Raw genomic sequence first — 27500 nt, 5'->3', positions numbered from 1 at the left:
ACTGTCAACGAGTCTTATTTACACTTACGCTATTTCTCTCTCTCTCTCTCTCTCTCTCTCTCTCTCTAATAGGGCTCTGAGGTAGCGTTATTCCATAACGCCACATGTGCCGTTTTCACTAGTTTTTCTGACTTACAATGAGACTTACAAATGCTCACACGTATCTATGCAAATGCTGGTTTACAAGTACTGACTTAGCAAGCAGTTATTGTTCATGAACAGTGCATTTATCAGCGCTGTATTTTGCGGCCGTTTAGGTAGTGGACCTGTTTTTAATCATTAATTTCAAAAAACTTTATAGTTACAATAGAAATAGTTATTTTATCATGTTACTCTAATCACTATAAAACTAAAAGGGATGGCAAATCTGAAAAGCGGATGATGCATACAATCTTGTTGTCATGTGCTAAACATTGCATGCTTATACTAGTATGTATGTATGTATGTGTGTGTATATATATATATATATATTATATATATATATATATATATATATATATATATATATATGCATACATACCCACACACATATAGTATATATACATATACGTATATATACATTATATATATATTTTGTATATATATATATACACATATATACATATATGCCTACTTATTATAGTAATAACTTGTTCCATGTGCATGAGTCAAGTTGTAACATACATCATAACCCAGGTTTCTTGTACCTTGAGTTACAGCCTATGGGACACACTAGTGCAAAACGATTACCGTTACTCTACTGGATATTTTGATAATGGAAATAGTGCTTCTTTGTTTCATTTATGTTCGTTATCCATGCAGAATATAATTAAATTTCTCGCCAATTAAACGTCATCTGTGTTTTAGTTGCGTTTTTATGCATCGCTTATTGGCACGTAGACAAAATTCCATACTCTCTGTTTGGTTTAAGCGTATTCACTCTTAGATTATTTGGCAACAATTTCAACGAAGATATTTATTTTGATGTAAAATCTCCATGCTTGGTGATTGTGTATAAGACTGATATACTATAATATTTTTACTCAAATTAACATATCCTTAAAAATGTGTGTAAAAAAGGACCATTCTTCTTCCTGAAACCATTTTTCATAAATCACGGATTACTTCATATTATACTGAAATCTTCTTTAAAACATCAATTATTAAATATGGAGCTTATCTTTTTTTTTGTCTTTTTTTTCAAAAAAAGAATATAAGAAAAAACAATCTACGTCCATGTGGACGACGGTAACGTAAATTGTTTCATGTTCCGGAAGATAGGCAGAATAACATTCCAACCAATTCTCAGGGCAGAAATTATATTAGATAGCCAGACCAATACAGCGATGTCTATTCTGAACAGAACTTGCATCAGTGCATGTGTCTTCTGAATAAATAAATGCTTCTAGTCGTCGGGCCCCGTAATGTTTCTTGCCAGAGATGAATATGTTACTAAACAATGTTTGACCGTGAGCGTGCTCGCTGAAAAAAGTTTTATTTGCGTGTGACGAGATCTGTCAAGAGACACGACGTATACATTTTGTAAAACATTCAAGAGCAAACGACTTCCTTTGGGCAGTATAAATGCTTATTTTCTTTACACTGCGTTGGCATATACTTTTATTTGACTCACCTTGTTGCTTTATCCCCATGCACTGCTATTATTTCAGAATCTTTAATTCTGGCTATATATATATATATATATATATATATATATATATATATATATGTGTGTGTGTGTGTGTGTGTGTGTGTGTGTGTGTGTGTGTATACACATATATATGTGTGTGCGTGTGTGGAGAGAGAGAGAAAGAGAGATAAAGAGATACTATATGAAGTTATTTTACATATGTTACAAAATATTAATAAAAAACAAACGTTCAATGTTCGAGCTGTGTATGTAAGAAAAGAGAAAGTCTGAGCTAGGCATATTTATATTCAATGTCCTTTTTTCACGCAAACTAATTACTGAGCTAAAAACCTGACGTGTGGAATGAGATTCTTTATCCAAAGTAACATTAATCTAAACTGGAGCACTGTTAAGATATCAGTATATTTACCAGCAAGATATTCATATCATTCTTCAATTAATATATTCATAGAGAAGTCTTCAATTTGAAATATTTTTTTGTTTTTATTACCAAGACAAAGGTACAGTCATAAAAAGACTTATTACTTTGCATGTGGGACACATGTTGACTCACAAAGACAGGTGTAGGTTTTTTGTGGTTTTCTAGGGTTTCAAGTTCATAAGAATCAGGGGGAGAATAAAGCTCTTCGTCTTTAGTTCATTATTTTACAAACAGGTTAATTAATTGCTCAATCAATTTACGGAAACACAAAGGACATTCGCTTTTCAAAACGAAGATTGAGAGAGAGAGAGAGAGATAGAGCGAGATAGGAGAATTGATGGAATGATAAGAAAAGAAAGATATGTAGACTTGGTGTAATGTTCTTAGCTGAGGTAATTCTGGAAGGGAAAGAAAAACATACTTATATTTATATGAACATGCAATACCTCAAAACAGAAACAGAAAGATGAAGATAAACAAGCGAGATGAAAAGCATTATTAAAAGAAGCATTAGATAACCTGCAATCCGGAATAAGTTAGGAAGGTAAAATTAGGGCTTCTTATAACGATAAAAAAACGCAATTTGAGGAGGGAATGACAAACCTTCACCTTTTCCGTATGAGGGAACGCCATATTAAGGAGATAAGACGGAAGGTAGGATTACGGTTTAAAGTTGTAATCTCGTCCGAGCGGGTAGATTAAGAGGATGGTATCCATGCTTTAATGCGATCCATTTACGTGGAAGAAAGTTTGCTTGGCATAACCCTTTTATCTGAAAGGATCTTTTGAAATCACTGGAGAGTTTACATGTGCCTGTGATCTCTATTTTTTTTCTTTTAAGGGGCGGAATAAGCTCGAGAGAGAGAGAGAGAGACGAGAGAGATGAGAGATTTGAGAGAGAGAGAAGAGAGTTTAGACCCTTAGTTAGTTATGCATATTTACATTCTGATTTTCCTTATACACTATTTCTTACTACTTTCTAATTCATTCTGAAAGTGTATAATAATAGGAAAACGAGTGGGTATGTTTAACGACGCTCATTAACTCGTTATTATTTCTGAAACCAAAAATTGCTAAATAATCCGTTGATATTATTTATTAGATAATGTGAAGTAAAACCATCAACGAAGCTTTCACAAGGGGCTATTCCAAAAATGAGCTCTCTTGAACTTTGTGTGCTTTGTGTGGATAATCTCCCATGGCTGTCTTTATAACCTCATCCCATCATTTATGAGAGGTGAAATTATTCTTGCAATACCATTACTTTGGGACGGGGTGGTAAATCTCTTTTACGGCATCATTTCTGCCACAGAAGAATAAATGTACATATGAAACCACCACTCCTTGCTTCTGTTCGCAAAGGCACAGGGAGCAATTTGCAGACTGCACAAGGCAGTTGGGATCCGAGAAGTAGCAGATAAACGGCAACAAAACTGACAACTTTCACGTATGAAATATAATATCTCTCTCTCTCTCTCTCTCTCTCTCTCTCTCTCTCTCTCTCTCTCTCTCTCTCTGAGAGCATAGTATATTTCTGGTTGATTACGATTACAATGCATCGGCAAAAGCGGTTTTAGCACTCTCTCCCCCCCCCCCCCCCCCAACTTTCTCTCATCTTGGATATGATAGTTCGTGCCACTCTCTACTAAACTGCTCATTTTTATGTCGAGAAATAAGTGTTGTTTATCCTCATCTTCCACGCAATCTTACACGTGTTAGATATCGGACTCTTTCGTTCACATATTTCTGCAGTGTCATTCACCATATATTTTCCCTCGCCCTTTTTAAACTTAAAATATAAGTGCAGTTATTCGAGCTCTCACTTGTAAAATTTTCTTCATTGTTACCATAATAACAGTTCCACCATTACTGAATAGTAATAATGCTGTTGAAGGAATTACTCTCTTTTTCAGAAGTAACAATCAATACTATCATAAATAGTTGTATTACTTCCTACACAATAAGGTAAAATTTATATATATATATACATATACATATATATTATGAATATATACATATATATATATATATATATATATATATATATATATATATATATATTACCTTATTGCATAGGATGTAAGGAAAATGATTATGATAATATTATTGCTACTTCTGAAAAAGAGAGTAATCCATCTAACACACCCACACACACACACACACACACACACACACACACACACACATATATATATATATATATATATATATATATTATATATATATATATATATATTTAGTGCCATGTTACTGTTTATTATTTCCTTAGTAACTTGATCTCGTGTAACTCGGGCAATATGCCGATGTTAAAGAAGCAGTTTTAGTATAAACAGCAGGATAACTTTTGAGAACAAAACCTCCAATGGCAGCCATCAAGTTACTGCCACAGCAAACACCCTTAACATTATTAAAGCAAAACCCAATTTTCTCACGATCCCTCAAAAAACCCCATTGACAAGGTTGCTTTAATTCTTATGTCATTATAATTCGTGTGTTGAGTTCTAGAGCATATCAAAGGATTAAAAATACCTCTGAAACTTATTGAAGGACTGTATATATATATATATATATATATATATATATATATATATATATATATATATATATATATATATATATGTATATATATATATATATATATATATATATATATATATATATATATATATATATATATATATATATATATATATATATATATACACTATATGACTGGTAAAAAAGTTCTGTTACAACAGAATTCCACCTAATAAAAGGAGCCCATAAAAACACCAAAATATAGGAAGAAAGTACTTTTCTCTCTATATTTTGGTGTTTTTATGGGTTCCTTTTATTATATATATATTATATATATATATATATATATATATATATATATATATATATATATATATGCCTGTCACTGTGTATATATATGTGTGTCTGTGTGCGTGTGTCTGTGTGTCTGTGTAGGTGTGTGCTCATGTGTGTTCATGCAAAATGGGTCAATGTATTCTCATCTGTATAATTGGGCACTTGATTGTTTTGAAAATTCTTCTCGTATTAATGATTCTGTTTTGTTTTTCCCGGCTTTGACGCTGATATAACATTGATAATTTCAAGGATACAACTTTGATATCGGCTAGACAATGTGACAATTGTGTGCGATAAAAGTTACAAAGGGTACAGACTTGTACGAGCTTACATGGAGAATGCTTCCTGGTCTCTGGAAAAATATCTGTAAGTTTATATTTTTTTTATTTTTAGGGAATGTAAAAAAATTTTGATCGAACGACAGACAGGCAGGCTGGCAGATACACAGACAGACAGGCAGACAGATTAACTGCAATTATATTCTTTATGAATCAATAAATGCCTCTATAATATTAAAAATCATGTGAGAAACATTATGAAATGTACATCAATTACACTGTACTACCTACTTAAGTTTTTTTCTAATCCTTTTGTTTACCATTAGCTCTTTTTTCACTTAAGAAGGAATGGGCTGAAGAAGGATATAGCCTTCCGGTTGTTCAGCAAGTCTTTATGGGTGAGGTTACTAACCCCTCACTCTTTTCTTGGCCTAAGCAGGAGTTAGTAACTATTTTAAGCTGGATGGAATTGTAAGCGGTTGTCTTGGATCGATCCAAGTCGCGTAAAAAAGGCGAGCCAATAATTGCATCATTAAACAACAGATCCCACTCGTTTTCATTTAAATAATATGCACCACTCCTATACTAATTTCATCTATACTGAATATAAAAAAGATGAGTAGATTATTTAATTATAAAACGATCTAGACCGGTATATGGCCGCATATTTGTGATATATTTTTTTTGCTTTTAATAGTTTCAAATAATTCCATACATGCAAAACTTTCAAATAGAATGCCGCAGGTCTCCTAAGCAGAATATTTCCTGCCGGAATCAGAGCACGAAAAGAATCTGGGAATGCCATTGCACTTGGCGTTTGGGGAAACATCGCGGGGTAATTTGCAGTTGTAAGAGGAAGTTCAGAATAAAAATAGTAGCAACACTTCATACTGAACAATGCACTTGCGTGCTCATGTTTAGCTTTCCTCTCTCTCTCTCTCTCTCTCTCTCTCTCTCTGACAAAACAAAACTGGAAAATCCTATGAAGAAAAAAGAATACTATTTTCTAAAATGGAGCGCAATTTTAAAAATCGTCAGTAATCTAACTACACTTTCAGTGCGTCTCGGTCTTCATGATTACTCGTGGATTTCCCCTCCCCACCCCCCCCCCACCCCCCCCCCTACATCAAACACACACCCTGCCTACTATCTCTCTTATTAGGCAGATTCTTACATTTATTTCCTTCCACTTCCAAATACCGTTTGAAAATGATGATTACGATCTCCATATTGCAACTGGAAATCCCTCAATTTACCCAGTTAATCAGTGCTATCTTTGCCGCTATTAAGCGCTTATTATTATGAATTTCACTAGTTAGATGCCGTTGTCAACATACACATGCCCTTTGCTTAAAGTGAATGATGCGCTATACCTTTACAAGTCAGGGATTACAGCAAACTGATGCACAGTCATGGAATATATATATATACATATATATATATATATATATATATATATATATATATATATATATAATATATGTGTGTGTGTGTGTGTGTGTGTGTGTGTGTGTGCGCGTGTATGTATAATATTTATGTATATATATATATATATATATATATATATATATATATATATATATATACCTATATATGTATATATATATGTATATATATATACATATATACGTATATATATATATATATATATATATATATATATATATATATATATATATGTATGATATATATATATATACATATATATATATATATATATATATATATATATATATATATATATATATATATATTATAGTGCCAGATGCCTTTCACTCCTAGAACATTGAACGGTAAAGCACGCTAAAAACATCAGATCCGTGAACAGTAACACAAGTAAAAATTAGAATAATTTCTCGGTTAGTGCCAGACACCTTTCACTCTTACACAAAAAAAACAGAATAATTAGCTTTCCCGTACGTGACTGCCGACTTGATCGTTCGTGGAAAGGGGATAAGTGAAAAGAAAAATCTGTATTCATCATACAACAAATAAACGTGGTTTACTTCAGTCCATTTTTCATCTATTTGCGAGTTGAAACGAAATGTAGAGCTTGAATTGTGTTGCCTAGGGAAGCGTAACCGACCGGAAAATTTTGCCCTATGAATGAAACTATGTTGTAACGTTCCCGTTACACAGGGATACGTTTTCTACTTTTAAATCATTCTGAATCTCCTCTGCTGTCCTCATTAATTTTAATTTCGATTACTCGAGCATATCAGGAGCTTCGAGCCCTTCTGTATCCTCCAGTGTATTTGTTGCATCACATTTCAGGAATGACATTTATTTTCATCCATAATAATAAATTCGCAATGTGATGATTTCTTCCGAATTGATTCTCCATTTAGGTAATTTTCGCCTATGCTAAGCTTAGTTTCTCTCTCTCTCTCTCTCTCTCTCTCTCTCTCTCTCTCTCTCTCTCTCTCTCTTTAAAGAAGGGCATTTCATACTTAAAGTCCGAAATCATTCCATAACTCATTTCTCTTCGTTCATTAAATGGATTCCGTAAAGATTTTGTGATATGAAGATAATATGAAGATGAACAAGTAAAAAAATGCGCCGGAGACATTCTTCTCCGCAACTCTCAGCCGCGGCCTATGAAACTTTCACCCAAGGCCCGGTGGTGGCCTGTATATGTTGTTGGCACCTACAGTGGTCCCATACTCCCGATCATTGCTAACTTTAACCTTAAATAAAATAAAAACTACTGAGGCTAGATGGTTACAATTTAATATGTTTGATACCTGGAGGGTGGATGATTAACATGCCAACTTGCAGCCTTCTATCCTCAGTAGTCTTTAAGATCTAATGGCTGACAGGAAAAGTGCGGACGGACAGACAAAGCCGTCACAATAGTTCTCTTTTACAGAAAACTAGAAAGTAGAAATTTGTGTCGTTCCTCTAGTGTACATTACCATTATATTCTCGCGTCTTGCATAAGTGCTTGTCGAGTCGTACACAAAATATTCGAAGGTCTCTTCTTGAGCGACGCATCTCTTCTCGTCTCAAGAGCATTGTCAACATTGAACATCCTCAAACTGAGTCGTCATACGTGACATATCCGTGTTCGGAAATGGTTACCTTCTACTCTTCTATATTCTCTATATTTTATTTATTAAGAATAAAAAACTAGTTCGCAGAAGGTTTTAAAAACGGCAAGTGTAAATGCGAAAAAAACTGGCGTTTAGATAGGATATCATTTAAAGCTAGGATTAAATGTTTTGTTTTACAAAATCTGCTTAGATAATTACTACACTTATAATAAGTCCGAAGCTACTGCCAATTAAGATTTTCATGTCCCATTAGAGTAATTAATTTCAAGATAATTTTCCCAATATAAGTATATGTTTTAATTTTACGATATCTTCAAGGTAATGGAACTTTAAGAGATCATTTTTCCAATATATATGGTATTGATTATACGAGATCCTCAAGAAAATTTGCTATAAGTGAAAAGTGTTATCGCCAATGATTTTCGAAACTTGCTTTCTATCCATAACTATAATTCTAACTCCACAACACGTTTAATAACAGTTCAGGCCTTTTGTAAATCCTGTTCCAAATAGCACTAGGTAGTAACGGAACTTGATGCAAGGATCCAAAAAATAGAAGCCAACGGCTACACTACTGACGGTCTTAATTTTTTCAAGAAACTGATTATACGTAGAAAAGTGATGGTGAAAGGGAGGTGAGTTTACATTGGCATTACATGTAATTTATGACGGAGGGCAGAACACCAGTGTTGGTGGTAAAAGGACCAGTTGAAGGAATAAGACGTTTGGGAAGTGCCAATAAAACAAATGTAACAAATCATAATTTTTATGTTGGTTAAACTAGAAAAAATATTGGAAAAGTGAGTGGAACAGCAAAAGAAGTGTATAAGTTATGCATCGGTGAATAGTGGAATTTTCGTAAATGTTAGTGAAAACAATCATAAAATCTACTGGGCAGGGAAAAACCGATAGTTTGTTCTAAGGCTGTTCTGGTAAGAAACAGCACTGGCTGGTTATATATATAAAAAAAAAAAAAAAAGTAAGAAAATTCATGTTCTTACAAAAGCTTTCTTTTTATACTAATTAAGGCATACATAAACTTGATCCATTGATATAAAAAAACATGTAAAATATTCGCATTATTACGAAAGTAGTATATCGGACATTAATGATACATAAACTTGTAAACCAAGTATAGACCTCATCTACAATAAGCGTATTGCTTCAGCCCTGTCACCTGTCAGACGCGGATGTTTGTTTCCAACGGTCAGTATGTTTGTTTGTATTGTCCTCTGGGCTACATATTAAGAATATTTCCCTTTTGTATTAGTCCGTCTTTGATTTAGTAGTGGCAATGACAGGTAAAACATACCACGTACCACGTGTAAGTGTGATTACAATCACAAATACATTACGTTTTATAAAAAGATACTTAATTTCACAACTGCTACTGAGACAATGTGTCCTGTTTTAGCGTATTGTCTATCTCCTGATGATTAGAGGATTAGGCCTACTGAAGGATTCTGGTAGCATGTGATTATCGTTAATTATATAAGTTTCTGTTCCTAGTTTAGTGTATCTTGGAATAAAAAGTATCATCATCGGCGCTTTTGTGTATTCATGTGTAGGAATAAAACTCGATATATTGTTTAATAACCCCAAGTATTGTTAGATGTTGAAGTTATTAACTAACAATAACATCAATTTCTTCCCATTTTGTTAACCCAAGATGAGAGTAGTTATAATTATGACAACAGAGTAAAAGTATAAAAGCCGATTTTAGTATTTAATAAAATGTCACCCTTCAAACATGGCAGTCAGACTTAGGTAAGAAAAGGTTATAAAAGATGATAGAATTCTGTTGAATTTACGATGAAGCTTTTAACCTTTTCCGATATTTATGAGTCCGATACAAACTGTCATTATTGATCAAGGTACATTTGAATAGTAATGATTCCTGGAACCTATGAGTTTATAAATATGAATGCAAATCTAAATGGAATTTGAGGAAAATATTCTGAAATTTAAAAAGCAAAAAAAAGGTGAGATGAGGAATAATTTAAATAATACCTGATTGTCACAAGGGCATATATATTATTATCATTATCACTATTATCATTATTTAAAAAATACTCATTATCATTATTACTACTAGTAGCAGCAGTAGCATTTTAACGACTATTTGCAATTATCATTATCTCCGTAAGATTTTTACGCGGTACTTGAATTAGCTAAAACAATAACATCGAGCTACAAATGCCGTGTGTACTCTCTAATTCGCGCTACTTCGGGAATACCACCGTAGAGGAACAGATGGTGATAAATGGAGTGGTACCGAAGTGGCTCAAACACCCAGACAGTGGTCCAACGACTTCCAGTCGACTAGAAAACCGTTGGAGGGTACTGTCCGGGGTTCGAGTCACTGATGTATGTACACTCGACAAGAAAAAGTGAAGATACAGTTTTCATTAGCTTTTGTTCATCGAATTTCCTATTGTTTTTACTGAAAAAAACATAATATCGCTAAATTTTACTCTAGAATATGAAAAATACACTGCAAATTATATCATATAAGTTAAAATTGCAAAACAAAACCGTTCAGATACTTAAAAACACGATATATGCCCGAAGTAATTGGAAATTATTCAGATGGATTCATTCATAGAGATCTGGTAGATAGAATGTGGAGTTCTGATTGTAGTACTATGTATCACGGCGACAATATTTACTCGTTTTCATTCATGAACGGGAATATTATTGCAACATCTTAAGTGGTGAATGCAATTATTTTAGTTTCTACAAACTCATGTTGTATTCCAAAGCGATTAAAGTTAGTTGACATCGGCTAAGGTAGGTTGAGCAGATCTAGTTGCACCTGCAAGAGCGTTTTCTATGATGTGAGGAGGAGCCCTAGAACTTCGAGCGGGAAAGCGCAAGTCACTGGATACTGGCTTACGTAACGGATTTCACACCGATTATTTTGACGTTGACATGGATCGAATGCTAGTTGCTGTTTACAAAGCTACTGTCTTTGAACATAAAATCTTCATCAAGGTTAAAGTAGCATATCAGCTCAAAGATTTTTCTGGCTATATGCTCCCATTACAAAGCAGTTCGTAGTAGCCTACAAGCCCTATACGACTGCATTTCTTTGCCGCGAGGCTGAAAGATCTCCCAACACATCAGCATTTTTTCTTTTTTGCACGATATAAAACTGTAATTGCTGTGCAATACACATTGAGTTATTTGTGGCAATAAATATTTTTACTTAGCAGTTTTTTTCGTGAATGATTTGTGGATGAAACCCGATTTCAAAAGTACAGACTATATCTAAAATTTTTCACGTCATTTTACAATATTTGAATGTTATGCAACTGTCGAATGAAATCAAGATTAGGGTATGAATTTATTAGAGAATTAACTTGAATATTATGATCCTTCAGATTTTATCTAGCATAGTGCAGCACGATCTTGGCAGTCATATCACCCTGTTTCCCAGGGGCCGGATACTCAAAACTTCTAAAGGCGCCTTTTGTGGCAAAGGCGCCGTTCCTGTGCGGCAGTACTCGAAAGGCTCATACTCAAAAAAACACCGAGTGTGCGCCGCCATCTTGGAAATATGGCGTCGTGAGAGCCTTTGCGCTACGGCTGGGTTAGAGCAGCCCTTTGAGGTGGGAAAGGCAACTTTGGGAATGACAACAAGGAAGAAGAGGGGGGGTGTCTCCTACCTCTTGTATACGTCAATTAACTCCATTAGACATAGTTTTGTGGTTTAAGGTGTGCTTACTGTGGGTAAGTAGACTAAATTATATGTTTATTACTTAGTTATTAATGAGATTTGTATAGGCTACCTAATGCTTATAGGCCTATAACCTAGGCTACATGTAAGCAGCAATGAGAACTGAGGTTTGATGTTTAGTAGGCAGAGGAACATTTTGATAAATTAGGACAATGGTACACCTTATGCATGTATATCCTGTGTGGCTGTTTAGTGGGGAACGAATTTAATTTCCCTAGGTTTAACATATATAAAGTGGAAAAAGAACAGCCAAAATATTCAATTATAATTTGCAACAATGTTAAATATGCACACTAGTAAATGACTACTAAGGTGGGTTTGGGGGCATAGGCCCCATCAAAGGAATTAATGAAATCACTGACAAATTAGGTTAGTGTACAGGGTTAGGCAAGTGGACAATATTGGGAAATGGTAGCACATTGTGGGCATAAACTGCCCCCCCCCCCCCTTATCTAGGAATTAATGAAATCACTGACAGAGTTACTGTACAGGGTTAGGCTAGAGGAAACATTGGGAAATGGTTAGCACATTGTGGGCATACCCCCCGCAACATCTAGGAATTAATGTAACAGCACTAGTACACATGTCAAGCACAAGAACTCTCTCTAAAAAGAGCTGTGCATGGCTGTTTTTCTCTTGGCCCCTTCGTTGAAGAGAACATTGATCACAACAGGAAAGAAATATTCTAAGTTATTTCTTCTTTTTCATCTCTTTAATCATATCCCTGTAGGAATCGGAAGGTTACTAAAGTGTGTCATAGTTGTCACTTATTTTTTACTGATTCTCATTTTTTGCAAATATATTTACTAGTAGGTTCAAGTTTTATCAAATCTTTAGGACCTAGCCTACCATTATGAAATGCTTTTAGGTTGATTATCACAATATATCTAAGATACTTTATTGTTCAAGTTTCAGATACCTAATTGTAGGCATAGTGAGAACATCAATAAACTTTGTGATGGAAGCCCTGGTTGCGTATTTTGCAGCTCAGCAGTTGCAACGGGGAGAGGAGGTACAGAGATCCTTTGGATCCACTTCACATTGATGACACAGAATTGCTTCAAAAAATATAGATTTCCTCGCAACCAGATCATCAGTCTGTGAAGAACTAGAGCCACTCATTGGAAGGCCAACATCACGAAGCCATGCCATCCCCACACATACACAGGTCTGGTGACGTTGAGATTTTTGGCAAGTGGGGACCTTTCAAAATGTGATTGGTGATTGTAACTGGTATGAGCCAAGCAAGTGTAAGTCGCATCATCAGTAAAGTTACAGATGTCCTATATAACAAAGGAAGGACAGAAATATAAATGCCACAAAATCCACAGGAAATTCACCAGACTGCGCAAGCTTTCCATAGGATTAGTGGCTTTCCAAGAGTCATTGGTGCAATAGATGGAACACATATTCCCATTAAAGCACCAAGTGACAATGAATACATTTATGTAAACTGAAAAGGATATCACTCGCTAAATCTTCAAGTAGTGGGAAATGCCCAAAACCTCATCACTAGCTATACTGTGAAGTATCCTGGCAGCACCCATGATGCCTACATTTGGAACAACTGCCCACGACGAGGTTGCTTCCAAGATGCGTCTATGGAAATATGCATCTTCTTGGTGAGTATCATGTTCTTATTTATTCATACTTTTATTATACAATATTTAAAAGTTGTGCTTGGTGTGTACTTACAGGTCCTGTGATACTAATTTTCAAGTACAGGTACCAGTTATATACTGCATATAAATAAGCTGTGGCTGAAGTAATGTATTTCCTAGCACTGTATTACAAATTCCTAAGACAGTACAGTACTTACCTTCTGTTGTTTTTTAAATTATGAGAACTAATAACATAATATCTTATGAATGTGTCAATAAATGATAAATAAATCTAGACATTTTTTCTGTTGCAGGTGATAGTGGGTATCCACTGGAGCCATTCTCCTCACCCCATGTCCACAACAACCCAGGGGGCCCGGGACAAGAAAGGGTATAATAGGTCACATAAGAAGACGAGAACTATAATTGAGCAGATATTTGGGGTCTTGAAATCTCGCTTCTGGTGTCAGCACAATTCTGGTGGGATCTCTACAGTATGAACCCAAAAAAATGTGCGAAGGTAGCTGCTGCCTGTATGCTGCTACACAATCGTTGTGTTCAGCAACGAATACCCGCTCCTGAGCTGCTAGAGGAAGAGGAGCAAGAGGATGAGGAAGATCCTGATGATCCAGCAGCAAGGCAAGGTGCAGGGCAAGTGGTAAGAGAGGAGATAGTAGCAAATTTTTTTTGCATAAATGTAAGAGGAGAGATGGTGGAAATTTTGTTTTTGCATTAATATATTTTGTAGAGTAAACTATATTTGTACATTATCATTGTTCTTGTTTAGTTTGTCCTTGTTCTGTTCTTTATATATAATAGGTTTATTTTGCAAGTTACACTAATTGCTTTGTAATAGTGTGATTTCCTCTGCAGACGCTAGATTTAAAAGTTATTGGATGTGTATTATTTAAAATTATTTCATATATACAATCTAAAATCCTATATTATAATCTGATGTTTTGACTTATAATTCATATTCTTTATAAAATTCTCATGTATAAGCAATGCTAGATAAACAATATATTTTTAATTTTTAAGATGGCTTGTGTTTTGACCTTTAGTTATCATAGATCTCATGAAAGTTCATGTATAATCAATGCTAGAAAAACAATGTATTTTTCTTAAGTCTTGTTTAATAAATCTCGATACAGAAAATATATCTTTATACTTGTTTAATAAATCAATACAGAAAATATATCTTTACTATGTACTATATGCAAAGGTGAAAAAATATATATGCAATTTCTCTGGCTTATCACTTCTCTCAGGTACTCATAAGGCACATTTAACATAGGTTAAGGTGGTCTGAGATAAGTACAGTACTACATACAGTGACTCACATTATGATACAATTAAGTTATGAAATAAATGAATTTGATGTTCACATTACCTAGATACAAACAGTGTACTGTATTCACTGAATGACCTTAATAGCAATATCAGTGTATTACATTGTACATTATCTGCAGGAAAGAAATAATACCACTAAAGATAAATAAGAAAACATGCATTATAGCCACAATTGAGAAATAACATGAATAGCATTGTAAATAAAAAAAATGTACTATAAAAAAATACTTACAATAAGGTAGAGGTAACTGAGATCACAGAGGTGTCATTTTATACTATTATAAATAATAAAACATGCATTATAGCCACATTAGAGAAATAACATGAAATAGCATTGTAAATAAACAAAAACTACTAAACTTATCACAATAACACGAGATCACAAGTACCACAATATAATGGAGGAAAAATAAAAAAATAAACCTCATTAAATACTGGAGTGGTTAGCTTAAGACAATGAGGTAGTATAATCACATTACTCTTAAACAAAACTTACAAAATAACTAATCTCAATAATGAAGAGTATATGATATTTATCACCTTAGGGGCAACCATGGTATAGGAACATATAGGGCCATGGTTTGAAAAAAAAAAAAAAAAGATTTTGCTACTGTATAGACTATATTTACAAGTACTACCACTTTAAAAAAAAAAAATAGCAAAATGTTTCTTAAGGATATCAAGTCATTGTTACATGCTGTCAGCTATTACCCTTACACTTTCATTTAATCGTTTTGATTAAACAATATATCCTGAAAAAATATCGAAAACGTCAGGGCGGCTTGGCTCCTCTCTCCGCGCATATGGTGTTCTTCAGTAATTGATATTGGGATATCATTCGCGACGAACACTTCTGCAGAGCCATCATCAATATCAAAACTCGAAGAGTTGTGCATCTGTATGCTGTGAAATGCTGACATGTGCTTGCTAGCAACAGCCGAGGTGGTAGCAGCAGCAGTCGAGGTGGTAGCAGCTGAAGTACGTACTACATCCAGCTTTCCATACAGAAAAGGCTGAAACCTGAAAGATTTAATTAAGAGCAATAAGTTATTTTTTTATGGCACATTTATATATAAATGCATAGACATTAATTTTAAATACTGCATCATAATAATTGCAATGTTTTTTTTCTAAACCAAACCTCTTCCTGCTGTATCAAATAAATAAATCATCTGCTATGACAGGATATATGATGAATTACTGTCATATTTAATTCAGTACTAGTGAATACTTATGTATGTGGCTTGTGGGGACCCCAAAATGTCGGCGCACTGGGGCATCTGCCCCACTTGCCCCATGGTAAATCTAGCACTGCTAACTGGTATTCACTTGAGGCTTGACCTTTCTTACATTACTAGTAGACGTACAATTGATACTCTTACTGTCTAAGACTGGATATACAGATTTTGAATACAGCATACTGTGAAGTGCTTTCTAACCTGCAGAGGGTGAAGCTGGGTCCTCACTGTCATCAATATCTGCCAACCCCTCAACTGCTTCTTGCTCCAGTAGGCCCAATCCTACCAAAGCTTCCCCTGAAGGTTTCAGAGCTAAAATTTTCATGAGGACCACCACCTAAAAAGATAATAATACAGAAATTAGGTACTGCAATAACTCTGGAAAAGAAACATCAATGTAATTCTGTAATTATTGACAGTAATTATGATCAATGACTTCCCACATCTCTACCTCATCAAGAGAAAAGAAAAATGACACTGATACCACAGATAGAGTACATAACAATCTACCCGAGTCACAATAAGCATGGTTAGGTTAGCTTATGTCTTGATGTCGTGCATTGGAGGTGATATTCATGATATAAACTCACATGTTACAACTTAACTTTATTGCAATGAGCGGGATTACAGCAACAACAACACACGCCGATATCTGGCGTTGGCATCAGGAATCATGGAACTGTTGGCCAGCATTCTCAACAATACAATTATCATAATTACTGAATAATTATTAATAATAATAACATCTTTTCTTCTTTTAAAATTAAATTATTTGGATGGATTATCAGTTAAAATACTACACTGAATTTTCTTTGATATGTTACTGGTTAGGACTATAATCAGCTCTAAAAGTATTAACATTCAAAAACATTGTACACCATTATAATAGACATGTGGTTGTACCTGTTCAAAACTGAAATATACATTCTTAGTATAAAATTAAACATGCCATTCAAGAATATACATACCAAATCGATACACTTCATAATCATAACATTTATATGACATTAAAGAAATTGCGTACAACATCAATACATTTCATAATCAGAATACTTAGAAGGTAAATTTATTTCTGTTGACCTTGTTTGTCTGTCACTTTCAACTTTATTTTCCACTTGACAGGAGTTTCAATTTTATTACAATAAGGTCAATAGTTATGGTTCATTTACCTTGGGCATATGCACATCACTTGGGGTTTCTTTCAACTGAAACTCTATTCCTTCTAAATAGCTTGCCTTCACTTTCAATTAGATAAGACCTTTCATCTAATCGTTCCACAACTTTTCCTTTTTCCCAGGCCTCTTTTTGCCCAAAACATAAGGTTTAAGACGTACATTACTCCTTCATGCAAATACTTAAATCTTTAGCATTTTTATCATAATAGAATTTACTCTTAGCATTTTTTATTTTTTTTCTTCTTACTTTAGCCAACTCTAAATTTACATTTTGATTTTCAAGTAACTTGGACAACATTGGTAATTTGGTACGTGTGCTCCTACCTAGGTTATACTGTGATGGGCTGGCGTCTTTATCACTAGTAGGAGTATTCCTATGGTCCAAAATGGCTAGATAGGGATCTTTATCACTTTCAACAGCTTTTCTAATTAAACGATTAGATGTTTTTACTGCAGATTCGACCATACCATTAGATTGGGCATGTGTAGGGCTACTTGTCCTATGCTCGAAATCATAATCAGTTGCAAACTGTTTGAAATTCTCATTTACAAATTGGGGTCCATTATCACTAATCAATGCACAGGGCAATCCATACCTAGCAAAATGAGATTTAAGTTTTTCTAATCACTGTACTGGCTAATGTGTTGTTCTAGGTAGTCAATTTCCCAAAAATTGCTGAAGTAATCAACAGTTATAAGATAATTATGCTTTTCAATACTCATTAGATCAACTCCAACCTTTTGCCATGGCCGATCAGCAATTTCATGATTAATTAAAGTTTCCTTTTGTTGAGCACAAGGGAATTTATTACAAATTTCACATGATAAGATGAATTGCTTTATATCAGAGTTCATTCCTGGCCAATAGATACATTCTCTGGCTCTCCGTAGACAGCCCTCAATTCCTATATGTGCTGAAAATGAATGACCTGCATTATCTTATGTTTGATGTATAATGGAATGATTTTCTATTACTCTTAAAAATTAACCCGTCTTGAACTGAGTACTCATCCTTAGTATGACTATAGGCTTTGACTACATTAGGTATCTCATCATTTCCTTATGGCCAACCTTTTAAGATTAAGGATTTTAAAATTTACAAAGTCTCATCCTGGTCTGTTTCATATTTAATTTTAATTTCATCAAGACGCTCTTTTCTTACTGGCAAATAATCAAGCATGTTAACTTGCTCAAATTCACTTTCTTTATAATTATCTAATAGCAATAAGATCTTGAGAGTGCATCAGCACATATATTTCCTTACCTTTTTTATGTATGATTTCAACATCGTACTGTAGAATGTTAAGCAACATTCCTTGCAGTCGCTTGGGAGCATTACACAAGGGTTTCAAAACAATACTAGCAATAGGTTTGTGATCACTCTCAACAATTATTTTACGACCATAGACATACTCATGAAATTTTCTAAGACTAAAAAACAATAGCAAGTGTTTCCTTTTCAATTTGTGCGTACCTTTTTTCGGTTCTGATAAAGCACGGCTAGCAAAAGCAATTGGTTTACCACACTGTAACAATATGAACCTAGCCCATTTTGCGAAGCGTCACACTGTATGACAAGGTCTAAGTTTGGGTCATAGTACTGCAGTATTGGGGCAATTAGTTGATTAGCCTTTTTGACTTCAATGAAAGCTTTTTCTTGTTTTTCTGTCCAATTCCCTTCGGTATTTTGATTGAGTTAATTTCTATTGGTTCTAACACCTCAGATAAATTAGGAAGGAATTTACTTAAGTAATTAAACCAAAACCTGTAAAACTCTTTAACACCAGTTACATCAGTAGGTGGTCATATTCAGGATAGCTTTCCACCTTTTTAGGGCCGGCATGAGACCTTTTACTTTGTGATTTATGACTAAGAAAGTCGATTCAGATTTTCTTAATACGGCTTTAGACTTATTAAGTTTTATACCTTAGCCTGGCACCTTTCCAAAAATTTGATTATCTTACTATCATGGTCTTTAACAGCTTCCTCATACGTTTCACCTACACCATAAAATTATAACATCGTCAGCAATACATACAACACCATCAAGATTCTCAAGATTCAAGAGTAACTGTTTTTGGAAAATCATCACCACTAACATTTAAAACCGAATGGTAGTCTGAGCCACCTGTAGCGACCAAAAGGGATTTGAAAAGTGGTTAAAAAATTTAGATTTTTCATCAAGAACACAATGCCAATACCCATTGGCCAAATCAAAGATGAAAAAACCTTTGCTTTTGACAGTTGGGGGTAGAATATCATCAATTACAGGGGTAGGATGATGTTCCCTTTTCAGAGACTTGTTTAAAGCTTGTGGATCAATACAAATTCTTAAATCCTTATTTTTCTTTTCAGCTACAACCATCCGACTCACCCAGTCAGTAGGTTGGTCAACTTTAGCTATTATCTTATGTTTTTTGTTTCATTTCATTTATTTTCTTACATACTCTGTTTTTAAGGTTAATTGGAACTCTGCATTTAGGAATCACTACTGGTTCTGCATTTGTGTCAATGGTTAGTCTAACACATTTTGGAATGTACCCACATCAGTATTAAATACATGTCATATATCAAGTACATCTTTAGATGCAGAAATATTTTCATAATTAACTGTAATAAGTCCCATTTTGTTTCTCTGATGTTCTTTATTAATAATGGTGTATTACAATCAACAACCAAAAAATTCAAGGTTATATTTCTCCCTGATTCTTGCAATTCTAATTACTAACCTGCACTTCCTAGGTCTAACTGTGTCTAAGTTCCACACTTCTAGGGTAGTGTCACAAGGCTTTAAATTGACATTAGGAATTAAATATTGAGGAATAACATTTATGCTAGCTCACAATCTACTTGAAATTTTGGATAATTTGTTACCATTAACTTCAAAATCAGCTTCAATTAGCTTATCCTTTTTACTAGACACTTTAAGCAAATATTCACATTCAGATTCATCTGAACTACTCACATCAAAGTCATTGTCATTACCTGATACATAATTTATTTTCCTACTTTTACATTTAACAGCATAATGATTATATTTACCACATTTTGTATATTTCTTACCATGAGCTGGACACTTTCCCTTACGCCAGTCATTTTTCCCCACAAAATTTGCAAGGGCGCAACTTATTTGTAGGAATACTGGGTCTACTGGACTTAGGCCTACCTTCATTATTTTCATGCCTAGGCCTACCATCATGGTCTGCGTTGTGTCTGCTACCAGTAGTCTTCTCCCTTCTAGGCTTTTCTCTCACTTTGGCCACCACTGTTATTGGTCCTGGTGAGGAGTAGACTTGATGACGTCCATCTGCCTTTTTGCTTGCTTGAAAGGCCACACACAAATCCAATGTCTTCTCAAGGGTAAGGTCTTCAACTTCAAATAACTTCTGACGAAGTTTGTCCTCAGTACATCCAACACCACTTGGTCCCTCAGCTGCTTGTCTCGTTGGTTACCATAGTTGCAGTCCTTCACAAGAATTTTCAATCTGGTAACATAGGCTTCCAATGTTTCGTTTGATTCCTGCATACATCTTCGAAACTGGTACCTTGCTACAAGTTCATTCTTGCGCGGAGAAAAATAGACATCAAATTTCGCCAAAAAACATCCTTCAACACTTGGCTGGGATTAGGGTCCCACCGGTTGCTGGGACTGGAAATTCAAAAGAGTGTAAATCTGTGAAGTTCTTCACCTCAATGTTTAAAAGTAGGGCCACCTTAGTCTCTTCAGGTTTATTGTCCTTCTCAGAAGCAAGTAAATAAATCTCGAACCGTTGCTTAAAAGACTTCCATTCACGTTCGTCTCGGCCCCTAGGCTAGCAGTGAATTTTGCTGGGGCTACAAGACTTTCCGTCGACGAAGCCATGTTTGCCCGGTCGGGAAACACTCAGTATTTTAGGCTTAATACACACAATCTAAAAGGCCTATACTGCATAATACTTGCTTAGTGGATTCTAGATGTCTTTGTTTTTAATCTCGCCGCTGATCACATGTCTCGATGTCGTGCATTGGAGGTTGATATTCATGATATAAACTCACATGTTACAACTTAACTTTATTGTAATGAGCGGGGTAACAGCAACAACAACACACGCCGACATCTGGCGGTGGCATCAGGAATCATGGAACTGTTGGTAGCGTTCTCAACAATACAATTATCATAATTACTGATAATATTAATAATATAACAGCTTAAGGTTAGGCTGGGTTAAGAATCTGGTCCTTGTTGACATGACCTTTTTAACAATATGGACCTTTTTAATCCTTTTGAACAAGTTCCATGTTCGTGTGGGACTGCTATTCTTCAAAAGCTCCCTAACTTTACACCCTAACCTAACCTAAGATTAAATGGTTAACATTAATTTGTGGCAGAAATGCTATACAAGAAAAATGTCTTAGAATTGAGTAAAATATATATAAAAAAAAAAATGATTTGGTTAGGCAAGGCATATTGGCAACTTATGCAATAATACACAGGCCTAGGCATATCAGCTTAAGCTAAAACATTTATTTCCAAGCAATATCATAGGATACTTTTGCATAGACTAACATATACTAGGCATATGTCATAACTAGCATGAAGTTAATACCTAGTACACCATAAGCCACGGCCTAGTCAAAATTTGCTTCAATCTAGGTACCTAGCCTATGTATGGAAATTAGTCTATGCTATATTAGGCTAACTTAAGCTAGTAGCCTATCTCTAGGCTATGTCAGAAAATCTTACCTGTCTTCTTCATTTTAGTTGTATGTTGGGCCATTTTCTTTTTCACATCGGAGCGATAATCCTTGAATTTTTTTCTAACATCCTTCCAAAGTCTTTGGATGAGGCTAACACTTCCCATTGCTGCTGTCACCTCTTGCCATGCAGCATCTCTCAAATTCCTTGTCACACCATCTCTGAGAAGATTCCAACTATTACCGCCTTCCTTTTCGCCACTTCTTGTCACCATTATATACAACTGCTTCAGTGAAGGGAGGTTGCTTCCTTTTCTTAGCCACAGGGTCCATCGTATCACTCTCTGACACTCTTAAACAGTCTGCCATCAACAATCAGCTGATATGCTGCTGTATCGTGATTGGTTCTCATTCTCTAGGCACGCTATGCTACGGGCGATGTGATTGGCTGGATTATCCAAAGGCGCCTTTGACAAAAAGCAGCCTTCTCGTGCAAAGGCACGTCAAAGGCGCCTTTGAAAATCTTTGTGTATACGATTCTGCCTTCGTCGAAAGGCGCCTTGGGCAAGCCGTTGGGAAAGGCGCCTTTTGTCAAAAGGCAACCTTTGCATACGGCTTGTTTTGAGTATCCGGCGGGGCCTGGGATTGGGACCTGCTTGTGGTCGTGAGCATAAGGCCGCTGGACTCGCGGAGGAGTATAATGTAAATATTGTCGTAGTGAAGGTAAAGCGCACACTAGCCGTTTTTCGTGAATAATATTAACGAGAAGAAAGACAGAATCTACATGTGTGGATGGATGTCTCTATATGGCTACTATACCACACGAGACTATAAAGTCTAGACTGCTCATATGCAAAGTTTAGGCCTAATGACGTCCCGGTACCAGCAAGTTGTTCGTAAGGAAACCTGCTGAGGAAAGCCTGAGGATTTGTTTGTTGTGCATCAGCCTTTGGGGATATCTTCTTGTACCCTTGTCGACCGAAAAGCTACCCAGTACTTAGGGGCATATTCAGTAGGCAAAAAGCAGGCGACCTTGAAGATTAACCTAAAGACGAGGGTACTGAGGGAGAGGAGGTGCCAAAGATGTGCTGTTGACACAGGCCTAGAATTCTTGGGCCTATAATTGGTTTCAACTCAACTGGCACTAAAAAACGACCATTCTTTGCCGATGGTTATGGCACTACTGTGGGAAAGGCCTAACGCTGCCAGAGGAGAAAAGAAAATATGCTGGGGGTAAGGAAACGAGAGAAAATTACAAATAAATGACCATGGTGAGAGAGGTGAGAGAATAACACAAACAAAAGGAGAGAGAGAGAGAGAGAGAGAGAGAGAGAGAGAGAGAGATCAAAATGTCTTGAATCATCGCAATATAGGACTAGGCCTAGTCTTTTTCCCCAACACCGATTAATTGAGGAATTTCCTATTTTGCATATAAACACTGCCACTTGTCGCCTGGTTAGAGGTAAAAATCGGCACTCCGTAAAGAAATATACACTTTTAAATAGGCCTCCAAACATCGATTTTTTAATTTCCCACTTTTTTTCGGGGGGCGGGGGGGCGCGTGGTGGTTGGCGTGTGGGTACGGGGATTATCAAATTCATTTTCAAGGATTAAGCTTTTGCTGTGCTTAGAACTAGACAAGGGTTAATCCAGTCTTGTACGCAGACCTTTGCTGATTTTACCTCACACCACTCTTGCTAACTCATAATAACTATCCATCAGTGTTAGCAAATTTATAGACTGATACTCGAAGTTAGAGGCCGACGATGTTTTTTACATTTTTCTAGGCATGTTGTCAATAAACTGCTGAACGTGAGGGAAAGGCAGAAACATAATAAAAAAATAAAAAAGCTGTTAGAAACGACTGTTCCTTTTATTTTGAATCAGTGGTGAAACTATAATCATGAACATGTGATTTCGAATTCTTTGCTTGATTACGCCAACCTGTTGTATCCTGTTTCCCATAGGATATGTCATTGATAATATATCTAATTTTTATTCTGAAACAAATAATTTTGCTACATTATAATACATTAATATACACATGGCTTCTTAAGGGGAGGGTGCAGCATTTTTGAGTCGAAAAATCGACAAACACGCAAAAATGAGATATTGGTATCATAACATTTTTGTACATGTTGGCAATAATTCCCCGAAGTTATTTTATTATACGTCAATATTTAAAGGGCTTGCGTGCGTGGGGATTTAAATTAAATGGCCGGCCCAAGCACGTGGCTGACGCTCCAATATAAACAAACCTATTTTACAGGTTTTCTTCCCCGTTTTTCCCGATTTTTTACGATTATTTTTATGTTGTCTTGTACTGTGCTACTTGGCAACTTATGAGAGTGGTTTTCCGCCATTTTCTTTGTGACTGCTTCGGCGAAGGAAGTATGGTTCCGTTGAAAAAGATAAGTTCGTTTGTTTGTTTACCATTTTTCATTTACCTCGTCTCGGTAAAAAAACAGCAAGTGCGTAGTGAACAAGAGAAGAAAAGACACGGAGAGTTTAATTAAGCGACGAACAGAAGTTTTAAAAGCAAAGAAAAGTTATGAAAATAATGATAGAAGTGAAGCAGAGCAGAAGTCTGCTATTGCCGTGGTAGAACAGTGTCAGCAGACGACTCAGACACAACCCACGCCTGTAACACCTGTTGCTACTGCAAGTACTGGTGTTTCTAATAGTACTGCAGGATGGTCCAGTGCAATTAAGAGAAAAAGATTGTTTCGAGAAGCATTTACTAATGAAACAGAAAGCGGTACTGTTAGTGATAACAAGGAGAGAACAGGCAAGTTACTTGTGGATGAAAAAGATTTAGTGAATATGTTCAAACATTGCGTGTGCTCAAAATGTTACAGCCCACTTGTTCCTAAGTTTACAAGAAGTGTTATTGAACCAAATATTTCTTTGTATTGTACTAATACTTATTGTGAAGCAGTGTTATTTGAAAATAAAGTGATATCTTTGAAACATGGTACAATTAAATATTATCCATAAACACTGCGAACAGTTTACGCTTGCATGCTGAGAGGTGATGGCTACACAACCCTTGAAACTAATTTCGGTTTTCTAGATGTAAAACCTTTTGCTATAAACACATATGAGAGGTATAAAATCACATAATTAATGTAGCCACATCTCATTTCGATGACTGTATAAAGATTATTTTTAGTTACTATTAAAAGGAACTCAACAGACTACCTGGGGAAGATGGTATCCTAAACATTGACGTGTCCTTCGACGGTGAGATGCTTATTTATATGTTTATAAGTGCATAGTATGTATTATATAAGTGGATGAGTGAAATATATATATATATATATTATATATATATATATATATATATATATATGTATGTATATGTATATATATATATATATATATATATATATATATATATATATATTGTAATGAAGTGGTCACAAAAAAATTTTTCTCCTTTAGGTACGTCTCACACGAGAGGGCACTGCTCAACCTTAGGATGTGGTCTTGTTGTGGAGGATTATACAGGACTTGTGCTTGATTTATCAAGTGTTGTCAAAAGTTATGCAACGCCTGTAAAGTCATGGATACAAAGATGAAGAAAGGGGTGATTAGTGTGTCTCAACATAAGAAATGGTCTGCCAAGCATGAATCTGATAAATTTCACCCAGACTTCTGGAGCTATGGAGAGTGAGGAAGCTATACTAATGTAGAGCAGAAGTGAATGAAAGGGATTGAGGCATATAACATTTATTGGAGATGGGGACAGTAATTGCCCTCAAAGCCCTCATGAAGACCCAACTAAGAAGCCAGATCACAGCAAGATGAAGCTGAAACTGACTCTTTTAATCGGCTGTCAGCAGAACGTCTACTTTCAAGGTGTCTGAAGGGGAAAACCCAGAACCCCAATGAAAGCCTTCACAGCAGAATCTGGATAATGTGCCCCAAAGTAAAGAGTGCTAGTAAAGTAGTTCTGGACTTTGCAGTGGCTCAAGCCTGTCTAATCCATAATAAAGGCTATGAAGAAGGAAATCTTTGCGAGGCACTGGGCATCCCTATGTCTGGGAACCTACTGATTATCTTCAGGAATTGGGATAAAATACGTGAAAAGATCATAATCTCCAAGCCAAAGAGGAGCAGAAAACAGTTAGCAGACCCAGATTACTCATCGGGAGCCTTCTAGATAAGCCCTTCACAGGGATACTGGTAAATAATGTCCCAGCAGTGATGTTGTATGACCAGTAAAGACTCTCAAATCAATGTTCTCAATTCAGTAATATGTTCATGGTGAAGCCAAGACCAGTTAATCACACAGTTTATTTAGTAACACTGACACAGAATGTGATATGGCAACCAATACGGAAATGATGTTGTATGACCAGTAAAGACTCTCAAATCAATGTTCCTCAATTCAGTAATATGTTCATAGGCGAAGCCAAGACCATTAATCACACAGTTTATTTAGTACACTGACAGCAGAATGTGATATGCACCAATACGGAAATGATAATCTTTAATGCGCGTTTTTCTCGAAACTATGTTTTTTGAGCTTTAATTTGTTATAACTCAACTATTTCTTGTTAGAATTCAGTGCACAAGGTCCCATTTTGAAGGGACACTTTGGGGAAGTTTTATGATAAACAAAGGGGGGTAAAAATATGATTTTCCAAAATATTCATAATGGCATTACAATTTACAGGAGAGAATTTTCTATAGGTCAAAAGCTTTTTTATGTGAAATATCAGACAAAAAAATATTGGTCATCTCCTCCTTAGGATATCTTCAAGGAAACATTTTAAAAATCATAAAAAAAATAGATTTTAAATTTTGAAAATTTTTAAAAAAATAAAAATATAATTGTATTGGCATAAAATTCAATTAGAGCAATGTCTGTGGTGTTCTTCATAACCTGTGCAAATTTCAAAAGGAAATTCCAATAATAAAAGATTTTCAGTAAAAAACTGCATCCTCCCCTTAGCTCGTCTTTTATAGTGAGTTCTCTAATGTTCTCCCTCCGCAATTTTAAAGAGCTACTGTTTCGTTAACCCCCTTGCCCAATGAACCATAGGCCAACCCACTTAATCTTTAAGACGTGATGCCGACTTATTTTCATAACACAAGCAATATAAGGAAAGTTATTATTGAAATCAGTGTGAAAGAAAGATAATAACAAGTGTAATTTTTTCTACAGTTCCAGTTACGTTTATGAACTGGCTGTACACTTCCAGGAAATCGTAAGAATCATATGCATTGTCCCAGACCAAATATTCATAACTTTGGAAGCGGAGAAATAGTCGCCTGCGTAGGTGAGTACTGAATAATAATGACTCTCTCTCTCTCTCCTCTCTCTCTCTCTCCTCTCTCTCTCTCTCGTCTCATCTCCGCTCTCTCTCTCTCTCTCTCCTCTTCTCTCTCTTTACTAATCTGCATGCTTATTATATTGTTTTTATTTATAATATAATATTGTGTTTTATAGCATAAATGTATTTTGTTATTGTTACCATTA

General features: G+C 35.3%; 1 pseudogene; it reads left to right on the top strand.

The window, feature by feature from the left end:
* Window positions 1-13281: 13281 nt before the first annotated feature.
* Window positions 13282-15902, top strand: LOC135224024 (putative nuclease HARBI1; annotated as a pseudogene).
* Window positions 15903-27500: the final 11598 nt, after the last annotated feature.

Source organism: Macrobrachium nipponense, chromosome 10 (genome assembly GCF_015104395.2).
Source record: "Macrobrachium nipponense isolate FS-2020 chromosome 10, ASM1510439v2, whole genome shotgun sequence".
Taxonomy (NCBI): Eukaryota; Metazoa; Arthropoda; class Malacostraca; order Decapoda; family Palaemonidae; genus Macrobrachium; species Macrobrachium nipponense.
The sequence above is the reverse complement of the archived record's forward strand: the minus strand, read 5'-3'. Positions and strand labels throughout refer to the sequence as shown.